This window comes from Eleutherodactylus coqui, unplaced genomic scaffold (assembly GCF_035609145.1).
Source record: "Eleutherodactylus coqui strain aEleCoq1 unplaced genomic scaffold, aEleCoq1.hap1 HAP1_SCAFFOLD_42, whole genome shotgun sequence".
In the NCBI taxonomy this organism is placed as follows: Eukaryota; Metazoa; Chordata; class Amphibia; order Anura; family Eleutherodactylidae; genus Eleutherodactylus; species Eleutherodactylus coqui.
Window position 1 is genome coordinate 679182 of NW_027101829.1, and position 546 is coordinate 679727.

Below are 546 nucleotides of genomic sequence, written 5' to 3' on the forward strand. Positions count from 1 at the left end.
ACGCGAATCGTGCTCTGATTCACGCTCTAGGCTGGGAGCTCAAGCTTATTGCTTTTTCAAACACGGTCTACACCTCTCAGGTGCCGAGTTACAGGACGGTGAAAACAGTGAGTTTGTGTTAGACGTGAATCGTGCTCTGATTCATGCTTTAACCTTATTGCTTTTTCAAACACGGTCTACACCTCTCAGGTGCCGAGTTACAGGACGGTGAAAACAGTGAGTTTGTGTTAGACGTGAATCGTGCTCTGATTCATGCTCTAGGCTGGGAGCGCAAGCGTAATGCTTTTTCAAACACGGTCTACACCTCTCAGGTGCCGAGTTACAGAACGGTGAAAACAGTGAGTTTGTGTTAGACGCGAATCGTGCTGGGATTTATGCTCTAGGCTGGGAGCGCAAGCGTAATGCTTTTTCAAACACGGTCTACACCTCTCAGGTGCCGAGTTACAGGACGGTGAAAACAGTGAGTTTGTGTTAGACGCGAATCGTGCTCTGATTCATGCTCTAGGCGGGGAGCTCAAGCTTATTGCATTTTCAAACACGGTCTAC